Genomic DNA, 17,397 nt, shown 5'->3' with positions numbered 1-17,397 from the left:
ATCTGCTCCTTGGTGGTCCTGGCAGGGATCTGCTCTCCTCTCCTCTCCTCTCCTCTCCTCTCCTCTCCTCAAAAGCAACATTTGTTGTATAATCCTCTTAGACCCAGCAATCCAAGGAAAAGAATTAAGGGGATCATGCCTTAGCCTGACACAGAGTGAAGCATGGAGCTCCTTCTCTCTGCAGTCACTTCTTATAACATGACCACACCACTAGCAGGCTAGATCTAGATCATCTCTCATCATAAAACTACTACCTTCAAATCTGTTAACTCCATCCAATTTTGAGGAGCCGCATCCAAACACCATAGACTGCTCACACAGCATCCAAATACCCATTGCTGGGCTGCCACTGTTTCATTCTCAGACTAAACTGATGCACAGTCATTGATTTGTAAAGACACAGTGAACCAAATGCAAAATTAACTCAACATTGTGCTGACCAACTAGTGGTGAATGAGGAAAAGGAAAAAAAAGATTATTCCATCTACTATCTCTGTTGGTAAGAATTAATGATAACATTCAGATGAAGCTCCAGAGGCACAGTTAAATGTGGTTTTAAGCAAAAGTTTTCATTAAAATAAGGAAGTTACACCAGCAACACTGCCTCCTGGGTACTTTTGAGTCAGCTGTTTTTGTCAAAGGCCCTATTGTAGTTTCATTCAGGAAAGTCAAAATGTCACATGTGGAATGAGAAGTGGTTACAACACCCAGAAACCCCATGGGCTGTTTATTCTCAAAGAGACTTTACAATGCAAAGTGCCAGGGCTACTCTTGAGTGTGGGAGCAGGCTATCTAGATTCTGGTTCTCAGATGTGTTTAAGAACATAAATAGTCATGAAGGTGTGTTTGTCACTGCCTCAGAACCTCCTTCCAAAATTACAACACACATCTACCTCATGATACTCACACAGCGATGTAATTACACATTTGTGAAACTGACATTTGTGGACTGAGATGCTGGCCTTCACCTGTGATTTGCTTCAGCTTTTTGCAGTGAAAAAAGTGTTATTCTGGACATGGTGCTATGTTAAAAGGAAACCATTAACCAAAAAGCCCTGATGCATTTGAATTGTAGACACAGTGAAATCAATTTTTCTGTTCTGGTGTAACTGAGTGATTCCCAGCTTCGTCCTTCACACAGTCTTTCTCCCCTCTTTGCTATCTGCTTTTTAGATATGAAATAGTAATAATAGCAGTCCATCACCTGTACTGACAAGAAGATCAAGATTTTTCATTTTTCTTCCCCCAGAAACCTGTTTTTCCATGAGCTCTCCTTCTGCTGAGGTGACAGCAAAAAGGAAACATCTAAAGGGTTTACCCCCACATCCCAGTTAGACCCACAATGTCTCTGGGTCTGCACAATTAATACTGTCCCAAAAACACATCACACCCTGGGGCAACACTCCAACCCTGGCACCGAATGGATCTGTCCCAGCTAACAACAGCCCTGCCCATTCTGTTTTGAAATACAACTACAATCAAGTTTGGAAAGAAAATCATAAAAATCAACCAGTGCAAGAGGTTAACGTATATTTTTTGTGCTGCTCTCAGAAAAATACTGTCAAAAGAACTATGATATCATTCACTTACAGCCAGAAATTATAGGAATCTGAGATCTTTTATGCACCATTTTGATGCATTCCAGCCATTTACAGAATCACAGAGTCACAGAATAGTTGTCGCTGATAGGGACAACTGTCCCAGCTTCTGCTCCAGCATGGACACCCAGAGTAGGGTGCCGAGGCCTATGCCCAGGCGGCTTTTGGAGGTCTCCAAGAAGACTCCACAGCCTCTGTGTCCCTCTGCCAGTGCTCCATCACCCAGACAGCACAGAAGTGCTGCCTGATGGCCCAAGGGAACTCCTGTACTCCAGTTTGTGCTCACTGCCTCTTGTCCTGGCACTGGGCACCACTGAAAAGAACTTGTCTCCGTTATCTCTGCACCCTTCCTTCAGGGATTTGTGGACACAGATGAGGTCCCCCTGAGCCTCTACTCCAGGCTGAGCAGTTCCAGCTCTCTCAGCCTCTCTCCACAGGAGAGTTGATCTAGGCCCTGCAGCATCTTGGTGGCCTTCTGTGGAACTCTATCCAGTACGTCCAGGTCTTTCTAATACTGGGGGTTAGAACTGGACCCAGCACTCCAGTTATGGCGTCACCAGTGCTGAGGGAAAGGATCACCTCCCTCAGCTTGTTAATGATACTTTGCCTAGTGCAGCCCAGAACACAGTTAGGCTTCTCAGCAACAAGGGCAAATGTTGGCTCATGTTTAACCTACCATGCCCACCAGGCCCTTGGTCCTTTCCTGCAGAGTGGCTTCCAGCTGGCTGCCACCAGCATTCCACCCCAGTCCTACTGCCTGGGGTTGTTCCTCTCTCAGCACTTCTCCTTCTTGTACTACAGGAGCTTCCTGTCAGACATAGCCCCCCCACCTGTCCAGATCCCTCTGAATGGCACCACAGCCCTCTGGTGAGTCAGCCATTGCCTCTAGCTATGTGTCATCAGTGAATTTACTGCAGGTGCATTCTATCATTGTCCAGATTGGGAATGCAGATGTTAAGCAGCACTGAACCTAGTCTTGGCTGCTGGAGTATGAACTGGAGTCAAAAGCAGCCAACTGGTTTGCCACCACTGACATTGCTAATGCCTTCCTTTCCATTTCTTTGGCCACAGAATGCAGGCCACAGTTTGCTTTCATCTGGAGGGGAATTCAGTATAACTGGAACAATTTGCCCCAGGGGTCCAATGTGTACTTGAAGGGAATTTAGTGCTGGGGGAGCACAGACAGTAATTCCTTGTATATATATGCATATAGATACGTGTGTGTGTAATGCATGTTAATTATTGTTTGTTTATATGTATGTAAATATTAAGAATGATGTAGTGATGTGGAATAAGGGGTGGAAAGTTATGGTTTTATGATTTTTGTTATCAGTATTCCACATCATAGCATCATGTAAAGCACTGGGAGTTAAAGAGTTAATGCTCCAGTTCCGTGGAGTGCTGATTTCTTGGAGGTACCTGGTTCTCAGAAGAGAAGACTTACATACGCGAGAGGACTTTGCATTCAGAGGGAAAGATAAAACTGCTTGCAAGTCACGAGTCGCTCTCTTTTTCATTGCCTGGGAGTGCATGTTCCCCCACTGTCCTGCCTTCAGTTCTTAGATTAATGCTGTCGGTTCCGCACACTCTCCTTCATTTGATTTATTAGCCTCAATCCCAATTATATTGCATTATATTGTGTTATCTTGCATTCTGATATCATATTTAGTAAATTAACTTTCCTCCTCAGATTGTTGCCTCTGTTCTGTTTTTAGGCCCATCTCCTATCTCCCTACACATCCCCTTTTCCCCTTTCCCCTGCCATGGGTCCCCTGCCCATTAGTCACAGATCTGGGCCCAACCAGCCTGTAAACTGGCAACACCACCCATCCTGCCCTCCCTTTTTCGGGCCAGTGGGCCTGTGGGCCTGCAGTCCCCCTATCTAGATCCAGAGATAACTCCATGACACCCTTCAACTATATTTTGTACCACTGACTTGTACATACTAGCTGTGGACATTCAGTCAGTTTTCATCTCACCTAACTATCTGCTCATCCATCCCATACATCAAGAACTTGCTATGAGGATCTTACAGGGGACAGTGTCAAAGGCCTCTCTGAAGCCCAGGAAGATCAAGCAGTCCAGTCAATACTTGTGTTTCTCCAATTTTCTCCCCACAGTATCATTTAGGAGCCAAGGTGGAAGATGAGCACCCAGTAAAGAGATTTATCTTAAAAGTCATTTGACCAAAAAGCTCTGAGTTATCTCAATATGTAATATAAAATTTTAGGAATCTCGTACTTCAGCATTTTCCAATGACCAGGAATTGTTTTATGAAAAAAGTGATACTATTCAAAACTGAATTTCAAAGGTGAAAACTGCAACATACCCTCCTCCCAGATTCTTGCTTATCAATTATCTTTGTAGTTTTCACAATTTGTAATTCAAATGAAGGTTAACTAAGAAATGGGAAATAACATTTGGTTTTGAGCATGAAATGTAACCGGTTTATTAACAACAGGCAATATTTCATCTTTGGGATTTGAGATCTGCACAGATTGTGGTGTCACCTCCCAGCATTCACCACTGTAAACCTCGAGTTCATGGGAATGACCAATACTAATGATTCCTCAACAGTTTCCCACAGCCAAATGACAGCTGTGATTCTTAACCCCAGCACTCCTCCTTAGAGCTGACTCAGCAGTAAATTTATGGCACTTCCTCTTTAGTGTCCCATGCTGGCTTTGGACATTTATCACCTAACCTTATCATTGAAAGATGTGTTTTCCCCATAACTCACAGCCGAGTGCCTTCTTCATAAGACAATGGGTAGCAGGGAAGGCAGGTCTGGGTGTATTCTGGGAGATGGCTGAAGCCTTTATCTTGTTATCGTCTTTCTAAAATGGAGGATGAGTAACGGTGGAATTTTGTGTAAAGCATGAGGAAAATGTGTCTGAAAACATGGGCTTAGAGAAGTGTTGAGCATTTCTGAGCAAGGATACAGGTAAATAAAATAAATGACATCCTGAACCTATTTCAGGTTTGAAAGGTTTACGCTGCCCATCTCACAATTCATGGGAAATATTTATGTCCAAGAGCATCTGTTGGCATAGGACCAGTAAAGTTCTGTAAAGGTTAAGCAGGAGTTACTTAGAAGTCATTAGCCAAATCTGTGGCAGTTAATGGACTAACAACAAGTCAGTCCGTAACTGATTTAGTGTTTTCTATTATATTCTTTATCACAGTGTTCTGAAGAAAGTAACATTAATACCTTCTCTGTCTCAGTCTTCCCAGCTGTAAAATTGCCCCTGGACAGGAAATCCTGTCCAGAAATGGATTTCATTAAGTCTTAACACAGATTTTATCCTGATTGTGCTCTATCAAAAGTATTTGATGGATTTGTTAGTACAGGTTTTTAAACTGGTGTGAGAGTAAGACTCTAACAACAGAAATGTCTTTCAGGTTCAGATGTGGATTTCAAACCTCTTCTCTTTCATCCTCCATCTCAGCTCTTCCAGGCAGAATTTTATTTTTAAATGAGGGCAAATGAGTGTCTTTAACTTCATAACTTCTTGTTCAGAAACTCTAGCAGCGTGTGATAGTCTGGTTAAGAACTGTTTATCCTGCAGCCATGCCAGCAAAGCGATGCACCCTTGATCTTTCCATATGAGCTGTTACACATAGAGCAGGTTTCACAGCAGGTTCCATGGCACAAAAGACATCACGTTGCAGAAATAATGCTCCAAACAGCCAGACACATTCTCACTTCTACAAATGGCTGAGCAAACATCCGCATCTGGTAGTCTGTTTTTTTTTTCTTTATTTCTTTTTTGTTTTAAATAAAGTAAAATCCTAACCATTAGCTTTTGAACTTTTCCACCACCAGATCAAACAAAGGTGTTGCCGCTTTGGATTTAATTCATTGAATTAAAAATAAAGTGATTAAATAGGCATTGAATCAGGTGCACAGATTCAGCAAGTTTTGCACGAAATACTCCTGAAATGCAACCCTTTTCCTCACAGTGGAAGTATGCGAGGATGAAGATGAGCTTCTCAAAATAAGGCTATTGAAAAATCAACATGATTTTCAAAGTTCTGTGGCTACATTTTCAAGCACCATTTTAAACTGTACTGAGGAAGCATTTTTACTCCATTTTGAAATGTCAAAAAAATTCACATTTAACGGGTAGTTACTCTATCTGAGTAATCAAAATTAGAAAAGTAAATCCTGAGCAAACATTTCAGATTTTTACACCCCACTCTGGAAAGACAAATATTAAATTTGCAAGCAGTGGATAAATAGAAACATTCTAAAATGCAAATTAATTATTACCAGTGATAAAAGGCCAAGCCAGCAAAGCACTCTCATTAAGAATCTTTGTGGAGGCCATAGATTTAATTATCAGGGGCAGTTGTACAACTCGTTCTGACCTACTGAAAACATTTTTGGTTTGCACAGATGGGCCATAGTGCTGTCTCTTTCTTCTGTCTTTCCCATTCCCAAGAACAGGCAAATTATTGAACTAAATATGTAAGTATTTTGCTCAGTAAAGCTCTCACCCTTGCTTGTCAGTCTTGAATGCAGCATGCTTTCTACTGGCAATGGAGGTGGAAATAATTTTCAAGACCTCAAATTTCTTATGTTTCATTCCTTAGTAATTATTATTTTGGAGTTGGTGAGGAGAAACACAGCCTGTTCTCCTTGCTCATTTTCTACTCACAGCAGTAGATGTCCTCTATACTCAAAACATGTGCTCCATACACAGAGGATGGAGGACAAAGGCAAAGCTTACACAGCTGGCTTAATAAATAAGGGGCTTCAAATGTTTCACAAAGTATATGTGGAGTGTATCGTGCTTTTCTGTTCACTCACCAGGAATTAACGAAGTTAGGAGCTGTTGGAAGGACTTGTATTATGCCTGGTCATGCTGGTGTTACAGGAGAGCAAATATTTGTCAGGAGTTTTTTTTTTTTTTTTTTTTCCCTGAGAGGAATAGTAATATTGACAACAGCAGAATGATGAAAAGTACACAAAATAAGGTCTTGGAAATTTCTTCAATATACTTGTGCAATATCTTGAATGAACAAATTAATCCTGTTTATTGGAGTGTGATAACTGCTGGATGGACTTCAGAAATAATGTATGTCATCTGTGCAGCCACCAGGAGCCCCTGCTCCTATCACTCTGGTAATTCCTTTGGGTAATCTTCTTCCTGTGACCTGCGTTTCCATTCTGACACCAGATAATGTATTAAAAGATTATATTCCTACTCAACTCTTCTAAGAGTTGCTTTATGAATTTTGGACCACTGTCAGCAAAAGTTCTCCATTTTGTGTTGTGGGCAAAAAAATCCTATGCCTCTCCTCATCTCCAGGACTTTATTCTTGGAGCAATAATCATGGATCGTCATCCCTTACCCGCAGAGTGAAAATTTCTGCCTTAATTTCCTTTTCTTTTTGATGACAGATTCCCTCTGCAGCTCTGTTTAAGTGAATGAGCTGCTTTATAACCTGATCATTTCTCATTCATTAAAAAATATATATCTCTAAATTAGTACCCGGAAATATACTGTTAGTTAATGAATGCGTAGGATTCTAGGACTCTTCAGATATTCTTTCTGTTCTGTTTTTTTTTTGTTTTAAGACGACTTGTCTTACTTTTGTCTTGACACACTCCATAAGCCTGTTAGTTTCATTGCTTAGCAAAGGTTAAAAGAAAGGGCTTCTGACTGGGCTTACAGGCCCTGACCCATGCCACACAAAATGTCAGGGCATCATTGAAGGTAACAGTTTTCCCACAGAACACAGTTGTGACTAGAGTTGCTTTTAGCATACTTACTTTTTAAAAACAATTTTCTTGACATTGATGTATCCATGTACTTAAGTTACAGTTAGCATCGCGGGGAGAATATTTCCTTATTTCCCAGCTCTAATGTTCAGTTTCTCTTTGAGGCATCATAACTGCATTTTACTTTCACTGATCCTTGGTGCCAGCCAGCCCCAATTTTCCTAAGTTTCACACAGTGTGGCTGCATTCACTGTGCTAATCTTATGTTACATACATTTTTTTGTCACTCCATGTGTTTCTAATTGGTTTCCCAAGCACCCGCAGCATTACAGCTGCTCTATTTGGCAGCTGCAAGTGCCCACAAACCCCTGTGTCTTCCTCTTCTACACTGTTTTAGGTATTCTCTTTTGGCACTAAAGTGAAAACAGTTGTAATCAGATGTAAAGTACACATATATATATTAATAAAAAAAAAAAAAAAAGGTATGGAAATCTTGTGGCTTTAATGTTTCAAGAGAGAGGTCTCTTCCTGCTATTTGCCTGCTGCCCCATCCCATCTCATGGAAACTGGCATCTCTATATATAATCTGGAGATATTACAAGAGATTACAAGCACAGTAAGGATGACCCAAGCCCTGATTTGCTTTTTGTCTGTATAATGGGATACTGTACATTATTACTTTACAGTGGGAAGTGGGAAATGTAAATACTTTATAAAATACTCATATTCTTGGATAAAAGGACAAATAGATTTCTTTTAAAGTGCTACATTTTATGACTAGCAGGTGGGTAAGCAGACAAAGGTGTTTCATAAGTTGCCTACAAACAAGCATTGATGAAATGCAGTTGCTTCTGGAGTAGAAGCACACAACATAGAGAAGTAGGAAAAGCTGTTTAGGAAAGGACCATATTATTTTTAACATCCATACAGAACAGATTGGCCTCACCTTGGCATCTGTGATCCTACCTGAAACACATACAGACCGAGTGAAAAGCCTGATGCTCATTTTGGCTGTCATGTAGATACAGAGAGCAGAGCCAAGCCCATCATCATTTAAAGCTATGGCTCAAGGAGATCTAGGTATTTTAAAACCGATGTCTAAACCTGTGAGCTGTCCTAAGTGTAGAAGTCCTAGGGTCATGGATGGCCTTAACCGCAAGCTCCAGTCCAGTTTCAGTCCAAGAATCAAACTGCTCATCCTGAACAACGCAGTTAAGAAACTGTGCTGTGTCTATGGCTATCCTTGCAGTCTTAATTTACTTCACTAAATACTCCAATGGGCCTGTAACATGAGTTTCTCAAACAAGTGAATCACTACTTGTGTATAGAAAGGGACGGTGAAAGATAATGAGTGACTCTCAATCCTGTGTTCATTTTTTGTGGAAGCTCCCAGTGGAATGGACTAAAAATAGGCATGCAGGACAGCAAAATTTTTGCTTAATAAGATGAGGGTGCCCAATCTACACATGTAATATTTGTAATGTTTCTGCTGAACTGAGCTTTGTATGGGGGTAGGAAAGAACTCCTACAAAATATGCTGTTGCATTAATTATAAGTTTTCATTTGACAGCTTAATTAAGAAAAGAAGAGTTAGTGTAAGGCTTGCAGAATACATGATGAATCACACGTATTCATATAGACTTCGTTTTCATGTTTCAATTATACACATTCCTAACTGATGAACAGCAACGTAGCATTTTCTGTTTAATAAATGTGATATCTGTTGGAATTGATAACATTACTTCAGTAATTACTGAGCCATTATTGTCAGGCATCAGGAAAAGAAGTGGAAGGATGCCCTAGTTATTAAAGTTTAGCATCAGCACTGAAAAAAAAGAATTGTGTGGGGGCCTTACCTACAGGCATGATACTGAGCAGAAGACACTAATAGAAAGTGCCTATGGACCCAATTAGGAAACAAGGGAGAGAGGAACAATAGCTTTATGACTGAAGAGACAGACGGAGGGTTGGGAGATCTGCATTTAATTCTTGTGTCTATCACAGACTTCCTGTGCGGTTTTGGTCAAGTTATTTAATCTCTTTATGTCTCAGCTCCCTATCTGTAATAACATTATATACACTAATACAATATCCTCTTCTCCCATACTGTTGTCTCCTCTTTTCAATTGCAGGAGCTTAACTGTAGGGACTATCTTCTTTTCTGATAAAATAGCCCTCTAATTTTACAGGGAACCATCAGATATGTTACCATAGTACAAATAACTGTAAACCTGATAGTCTTCTAAATCACTGGCAAAAAAAAAGAAAGACCACTTTTATCCTGACACTCAGAACAATAGAGTTGCAGGAAAAGAAGGAAAATATCATCTCAGGTGTCATTTCTGAAACAGTTTTGATAGAACATTTTGTATTGAAATTTTCCAAGGAGAATTTCATTTTTCTTTTTCCCAGATACAATAAGGAGACAACAGAGTTTAAGAGTGGGCAATACCTTCCTCTAGCAGAGAAGACAGCTAAGACCTGTGGGTGATGCTACATTCAAAAGTTCAGCTAAATCATTCAGTTAATTCCCAAAGAAGGGTTACTTTCTCTGTTCGGGGCATTTAAAATCTGAAGGGGTTGGGCACGTATGCAGGTGTCAGGGGTCCTTTTCTGATGGCTTTTTTACCGTTTGCAATAGCAGCACCTTTAAATCAAGTTCAGACGTTTATTTCCCCAGTGGCCGATACAAAGCCTCTTACACTGCCATAAAGGCAACTGCTTACATGTAAAAGAGGTTTCTGCTATAATTAACTTTGAATGTATTCATAATTATCTCTAACAAGATTACTGATCAAGAGCCTCGCCTGAGAGAACAGCTGGAAATGGCTCTTCATTCAACTTGCTAAGGAGCAGTGTCTGCTTTATTCTACCTCCTCATTGCCAGAAAATGATAATAAACAAAGCACCTGACTCCTATTACTGAAATTATTATTTTTTAAAAATGCATTCTATCTTCTGACTTGATGAGATGTCCTGTTTTCATTAAGTAAAGCACAAGGACATTGAGCGTCTGGAGCAGCACCAGGTGGGAATTTTGCATGTCAAACCAAGAATGGCAAAAAATGGTGGTCTGATGTTTGAATGTATAAGAAAACAGGAAAAGGATGAAGGAAAAGATGGCTTCTCATTCCACCTGAAATCTTCTGTTGTTTAAGCAAATCTGCATGATAAATATGGAAATAAATGTCATCAAGAAGTGAAGAATAGTCTCCTCATCATTTGGTGCAAGTATGTTGGCAAATAAAACAATAAGCACCGCTATAAGTATTGTGAACTCTACCTGCTGTGGTAGGTTGTGGTTTTTAGCATAATACTGTCATGCATTTCCACTACTAGAGCTGTTCTCCAATGTATCATCTTGCATCTTGTTACTAGAAACAACTGCAACTGTTCCAACTGAATGTTTTTGTTTTTCTTTTTCCCACTGGAAAATGCTGATTTGACAAAATGCAGCTGCTCCATGGGAACAGAATGATTTTGAAGTTCTGGTTGAAGCCAAGGAAATTGGCAGCTGTGCCAGTTCTGAAAATCTCTTGCTTGGGTGGGTTTCTAAAATTATCCCCTGTGAGTTTCTGTCTGTTCACCTGATATACTGCTAAGGGGACCAAGCTCCCCTGAGGGCCTTAGATGCAGACTGACCAGAACTGGAAACACAGATGCTTTATGGTGCTAATTCTGGAGTTTGCCACAACCTGGGGAAGTTCAGAAGTAAATATTTTGAGATTGATCAACAAGGTAACATTTCAATTTGTGTTAAACAGAACTGTGGATCTCTTGATCAGGAAGACATTTTGAACTTGAGTTTTTGTTTAATTCTGAAATTTTCCACTTAGCATTTGAAACCTAGTAAAGTATGTTTCCGTGGTTTGTAATTCTCGCTGAGAAACATTTAAGCTAATCAAAATAAGTGCACTAGTTCTGGTAGGCTTTGTCTCGGCCAAAGTGGCACTGTGGAAGAATCAACCAGAGGAGACATCTTCGTCTCTGCCTTGGCTATGGAAAGACCAGGACAGTTATCAGAAGACACTTGAAACTGAAGTCATCTGCAACTTTAAGAAAGCTCCAGTTCAGTGCAATAGGTGTTGTTCCTAAGCATACAAAAATAAAATAATGAAATAAATAATAATTTTTTAAAAAAGAACTATGAAATTGGAAGAGATTAGGCATACTACTATAGCTAAATACAACACCTTCTATTGCTTATCTTGCTTTGAATGTCCAGGTATTCTGTATGCTGAATAGTAAAAAAATTGAATTTGTGGTGAGAATGAGACTCTGTGTTCTGAGATTAGTTTTATTCATAGTATCCAAAACTATTAACGTAAATCTCACATCACAATTCTCTTGACTATTTGGAGCTACCAAAACTGCAGCTTTCATGCAGCTTCTGAAGACCATTCAAGCATAGTTGCATTTTTTTTTTAATTTAAATGTCTATTTAGTATAATCTTTTTGCCTTCCTCATATTTTTATTGTCTCTTCATTGTCCTGAGGGCCTTTGTTGTAGAAAGCCAATAACTTTTCCTTCCTTTGCAATCCATATTTCAGATTCCTCAGCGTCACCAGGAAGATCTGTTTGGTTTAGCAGAGGAAAATCCTCAGTAGCTGTTTTTTGAAAGATGAGACAAGTATCAGCCACCGGGATGAAACTCACTTCACTGATCTGTTTACAGAAGTATAAATTGTTTGTCAGAGCACAGTGTTAATAATGCAGTTTTGTCTAAGACCAGTCCCAGAAGCAAGAGGCCCTGGAGTGGAAACTGGTGATCAAGTAATCAAACAGGGCTGGAAGCCTGAGAGAGCATGAGCCTCTCTCAAACTCTTCTCTCAAGGAGCCTTCTCCTTCTTATGCCTCTGCAGTATGGGACCCTGCAAAAAGGTCTCTTAATTACTCTTAATCAAACCATTTCAGACACTCAGGAGGCAGCAGAATCATGCCATTCCAATCTTAATGCCTTGGTAGTGAGATTAGCTTTGTGCCCATATCCATACATGCGTAAGCAAGAGCAGTGCTATGAGCCTTCCTCATAACTCACCGAGTGAATCCATCTCAATTTATTGAATAAAAGCAGCTATCTTTCTCCGCAAATGTTGCCTCATTCTGTTGTTAGGCCATCACAGGTCCCACCAAGCCATTATTATCCGTCAGCACACTGAAACAGAATGATTGAAAAGCAACTCTCAGCAGAACTGGAACAGCCCCTTCATTTTTTATTCTTTACTTTCATGTGTGTGAGACAGGGAGAGAGAGCGAGAGAGAGACTACTGAACTTTCAACTTCCTGATAAGCTGTATTGTGGGAAAGTGCCATTTTTAGGTTTACATGAAGGAGCTACCTCTGAGAACGGCCTTTTAGCCTGTGAAAAAACTAGAAACATCCCAGGAAGTCTCTGAAACATTGTAGCACTGTGAGAATTTGTATAAAAATAAACACTGAATTATTTCAGTCCTAGTCCCCTGAGAAAATCAGACCAAATTACTCAGAGCTACTAGCATAATCTTGACAGAGAAAGGGAAATTAGCAACTTGTGCCAGGGCTCTTTGTCTTGTTTAGGGGTTTTCCCCCTCCTTTAAAATGTAAAGTAATACTTGGAGGAGCAGCAGAGGCAGGTTATGTGTGTGACTGGAACAGGCTGGGAGCTGAGACCAAACCCAGGAGGAGAGCAAGCCAAATCAGAAGGATTGCTTTTAAAAGGTGTAAACTGGAATTCACAGAAACATGAGAGCTTGGAAAGTAGCCACTGACAGACACAAAAGCAGACAAATCCTGGTCTCTGGAGTTCAGAGGATTTTTTTAAAGCTTTTGTCAAGCATTTTTCTCAGGAGAAATTAAGATGTGAAAGGCACATGAGTCAAGCAGGGTCCCATGTCACTGCAAAAGCTGTTTCTAAGCCTGGTCAGGAAAGGCCTTCATTTCATGGAAAAATTATTCTGATTAAATTGTCGTCCCATCACAAAGGTCTGAGAAACCCACACGCTAATAAACCCACATGCCATTGCTCTGAGGACTAGTAAAGGAAAGTCCACAAGATGTTGTGATTTCCATAACTACTGACAAGTGATTTCCATAAACCAAGGGAAAAACCAATGAGCAGGAAGCCCAGCATAGGGATATCTGAAACCATACTACAGAAAATGAATGTGTAAGAGAAGTAGACTGAAGGAGGCTCCTCCACAGGGACATTACCTCAGCTGCATTAACCATGGTTGAGCAACTGCTTCCTGGAGAATGCATTGCACCCTGTCAGCATTTGCATGCAATCTCTGAAGACCAGAGAACAGAGGAGAGCACAGATCTCCATGGTCCCCATCACAGTACAATGCTTAAAACCAAGGGAGACTTCATTACTGATAAATGTGTAACAAAAGCATGACGCAATAGATCTTAACCTAAGACTCAGCCATTCTGCCCCTCTCTGTGCCTTGCATAGGACTGAAGAGAGAAAGTATTCTACCTACTGTCTTGGCTGACACTGGACTCAAGAGTTAAAAGTGTTTAAAAAAAAAAAAAGCATTAAAAAACACTGGTTTGGTTAATCTTAGCTAGAAATCCAGCTTTTGTCCCCAGACATGCAACATACTCGTGTTTGTTTCCCAGAGGTGAAACACAAACAGGAACATTTAGCAAGCTTTGTGTAAGGACTGCAGAAATAGTTGCTGCCACTCACATTCCTTCCTACAAAAATCATTCCAGGCTATGCACAGGTGGTAGAAGGCTGATCTAGTCCATTTGCTGTCAGATTAGCCAATGAAGGAAGGCAACGGCAAGGATCTCCAATAAGAATAAAACAAAGGCAAAGAGGATTTTTCCAGACACATGGAACAAATCAATACCTCCAGAAGGAAGAAAAAATTATAATCTACATTTTTAGCTTCACTGCCCAATCAAGTTAATAAAAACCTCCAAAAAAACCATCATACAACTCTATGATATCTACACAGAAAATTCAATATCTACTGCCATTAACAACATCATTAATAACAAATGTCTGTTTAATTACTCTTGCTAAGATTAAAAAGGACATTATTCTTGTAACTTGAGAAATTCATTAGCTGGAAAGTCTGTTTAATGCCAAATGCACCACCCTTAAAGGCATACAGTTTAATATTGAAAGTATTTCTGACAGTCAGGCATTTGTGTTGCTTGAAGACGAACTATCCAGCTGGGCTAAAGTTCATGCTGTGACAGCGAGAAAGTGCTGCTGCAATTCAGAAACCGAGATGAAAATATAGGACATTTTATAGCACTTTCTTTCCTCTAGAGTCATTAAACATGTACAAGAGCAGCACAGGGCTCTCAGAAGTACTTCCTAGAATCCTTCATCTACCTGAAAGAGAAATAATTACTTCTGAAAGTCGGGCTTAGGTAAATGCATCCCCTAACAAATGCTGAAAATATCGTCCCATTATCTAATCTGCACAACTTGACTTTCACTCATTACTTACTGAGAGGTTCTTGCACCAGCACCACGAACACTAACTCTTGGGTTACACACACTGCATCTTACATAACAGAATCCTCACTATATCTAGCATGAGTATTTACCTTGCTATTGAATAGATGAAAAAGCGGCAAAAGCAGGAAGCCATGTTAACAAAGCCATTTGGATGATATCCATTTTTTAATGACACTAAACTCTTAATGCACATTCCATCTCCAGAAGTGAATGTGGTTATATAAACAGGTATAAACAGAGCAATTACCTCCTTCTGGAACATGAAACACTACACGCATCGTTCACCAGAATGCAGGGCAGGTAGAGGATCTGATCTGTGGCAGAGATCAACACGGAAAGTTAAAAGTTTCCCTCCTCTGAGCTCTATAGGTGGTGCAGAAAGGCTATAGAAAAAAAAAATATTGCAGTTCATAGCAAATAGGGATGAGTTTAGCACAGTAATTCACTCCAAAAGAGAAAAAGCTGAATAATTGAGAAGTACCCAAGCTCCATCTGAGTAGGCTCCATACTATGCAGACGTTGTCATGTTCAGTTCTGTGCCCCCTAGTAAAAGAGAAGCCTGGACATAATGGAAAGAATCCAGCACTGGGCAACCAAGATGAAAGAAGACTGACTGTCTGACAAACCTGTTCTCTTAGAGTTTTGCTAACCACTGTCCATGCACCAATGTAAGCATTTTATACATTTCACAATAATAGAATTAAATATCACATAACATATTTGTAATAGTGGGTTGAGGGGCATTAGAAAATGCTGAAACTGCAAAATTCACTCTTGTGACAAGGGCAGAGACTTATCTTCTTTTCTTTCTTTGCTCAGAAAGTGACAACACATGAAGTTACAGACATCCCAGCTGCTGTGGTCATTGGCAGAATGATAACAGCAAACCATGATGAGTTGCACTGCTACTGGATGTGATACCAACACAGCAAACAAACTGAGCAGTCTCATTCTAAACATGCTAGTTGTAGCTCAGAGCTTAAGAAGACCTCAGACACTCCTGATACAATTTTTGATTACATTTATTCTGTTTTCCTGCTTCTGGTAAAGACGTTCTTTCACAAACAGGAGTCTGGTCTTCTTATGTTGTTGTTGTTTTAACCCCGAAACCTTTCTCTCCTGCTGAGTCACCCCAACCTATGTCTGTTTGGAGGGGAATCCACTTTTTTTCCATCACATTGCTCAGGAAGCTCAACTAGAGCAGAATATAATCTGTTTTCTCTTAAAAAAAATAATAAATTTACACCAAGAACATGCTCGTGATTACCATGTACAGCTCAGGAATAGTCCTTACATATGACACAATGGATGCTTCTACATCTTGAAAGCAGAAAGGCTTGAAAATATGAGGAAGTAGATGTCAGACAACCTGCATAGTAGCTCTCAAAGTCTATTTAATTTGGCTCCCAGATACAATTATATTTGCCTTGCCTAACTTATAGGTGTTCAAAAGCCTTGGGTTTTAGAGTCTCTCTCCAGGAACACGTAAAAGTGTCTCCTCAACACTGGGTACCAATATGTGAGTGACTACCACAAAGTCACAAACAGATGTTAAAAGAGCTTTTTATAAGCACTTCTCCCCCATTTCTAGGTCATGCAAGAAGGTACACTAATTTAGCATGGAGTGGTGGTATTGTGGGTGAGTAATTATGCTAATACAGATAATGATATGTACTTGTATTACAGATGTTTTTTCAGAGTTAATTTTATAGTCAAGCAATTGCTTCACTGTGTTTAGCTTCATATTTGGATAGAAGATGAAGTAAAATAAAAACCATAATTTTGGTCAGCCAGGAGTGCTACATGAGAGAAATGAGGCATTGTCTGCTAGCACTGGGCCTTAAGCATTTTCTTTCCTACTCATTTTCTTCCTGCCTTGGTCTCTCTCATGAACCCTAATGGCTGGATTCAAAATGCCATGCCTGGCCTGTTACATCTTGTTTATCTGAGAAATGTTACACCAGGAGCAAGACCTGAGCTCTCCAAAGAGTGATACAGCAAATTAAATCGCTGTTGATGAAGTGCAGCTGCTAACTAAAGTTTGAAAAAGGTTGAGGCACTCCCAAGCCCTTGCTGTGTCCATCACAGAGGTGAGCTGTGATGGTTGCCGGCATGTATGAGGAGAACGGTATAAGGGTAAGAGAAGTTTTATAACCCAAGCTTCTTAAAAGGAAGGCATGGTGTGCATGTTGCTTGTGTTTTAGTACATGGGGAGCTAGAGCCAGCTCCTGCCCAACCACCCAGCTCTTACATCCAGAATGGAAAGTCAGGTTGCCTAAGCTTCCTTTTTGCTTTTAAACTTCAGTTTTAACTTAAAATAAGAGTTTTAACTTTAGCCCAAAGATGATTAGTGGGCAAAAATCTAGCTGCCCTTTTCCTGTCCCTGTAGTAAATTAAGCAGCTACATATGAGCATCATGTAAGGGAGAATAACTTAGAAGTGAAAAACAGTGATACACAGACATGGTTGCCACATCCGTTTTTTTCAAAAGCAGTGTGATAACCATGCACACCCAGCTATCACACACAGGGTTAAATTAAGCCACAGTACAACAACTTTAAACGGTATTACCCCATGGGTCAGTTCGGCCCATCACACACTAACTACCTCT

This window comes from Numida meleagris, chromosome Z, assembly GCF_002078875.1.
Source record: "Numida meleagris isolate 19003 breed g44 Domestic line chromosome Z, NumMel1.0, whole genome shotgun sequence".
In the NCBI taxonomy this organism is placed as follows: Eukaryota; Metazoa; Chordata; class Aves; order Galliformes; family Numididae; genus Numida; species Numida meleagris.
This window is presented reverse-complemented; position numbering follows the sequence as displayed.